Below are 935 nucleotides of genomic sequence, written 5' to 3' on the forward strand. Positions count from 1 at the left end.
TTGATGATGTGATTCAGATGTTGAAAATCTCAAACAGAGACTATGCGGCCCTTAATCTTTCCGGAGATAACTACTTGCAGTGGGCGCTAGATACAAATATCAGTCTAAGGTCAAAGGAACTTGGTGATACTATCATCAAGGGCAACAATGAGACCGATAAGAATCGGTACATGGCTATAAGTATTATACGCCATCACCTCATTGAAGATCTAAAAGATCAGTACATCATGATGGAAAATCCACTAGAACTTTGGGATGCTTTACGGCATAGATATGATCACCAGAAAACGGTGTTACTTCCAAAGGCTAGAAACGACTGGAAGAATCTCAGATTCTTGGATTATAAGTCGGTGGATGAGTACAATTCAGTCTTATTTAAGACAGTCTCGATGCTGAGACTTTGTGGTAAAGTAGTAACCGAAGAAGACTTACTTGAGAAGACTTACTCTACATTCCATTCATCGAATGTGATACTGCAACAACAGTACATAATGAAAGGCTTCGCCACATATACTAATCTGATCTCGTGCCTTCTTCTGGCAGAGGCAAACAATGAGCTCCTGATGAAGAACAGTGAAGCTAGACCTGTTGGAACAGCACCATTACCGGAAGCTAATGAGGTTGAAAAGAAAGAACCCAACGAGTGCAATTACGTCCAAAACAATAAGAGATCACACGGCAATGGCCGTGGTGGTTACAAGGGGCGTGGCAGTGACAATTACTCGAACAGCGAGACAAATACTCGACCGACCGGAAAGGAAACCACACGTGGTTCCAATTATGGTCGTGGCCGAGGTAGTTATGGCCGTGGTCGAGGTGGCATATCCAAACCGTCTTACTAGACCAAATCCGTTTGTCACAGATGTAGAATGGGAAACCATTGGGCCAAGAACTGTAGAACCCCTAAGCACTTATGTGAGCTCTACCAAGAAAGT

Source organism: Brassica oleracea, chromosome C3, assembly GCF_000695525.1.
Source record: "Brassica oleracea var. oleracea cultivar TO1000 chromosome C3, BOL, whole genome shotgun sequence".
NCBI classification, from domain to species: domain Eukaryota; kingdom Viridiplantae; phylum Streptophyta; class Magnoliopsida; order Brassicales; family Brassicaceae; genus Brassica; species Brassica oleracea.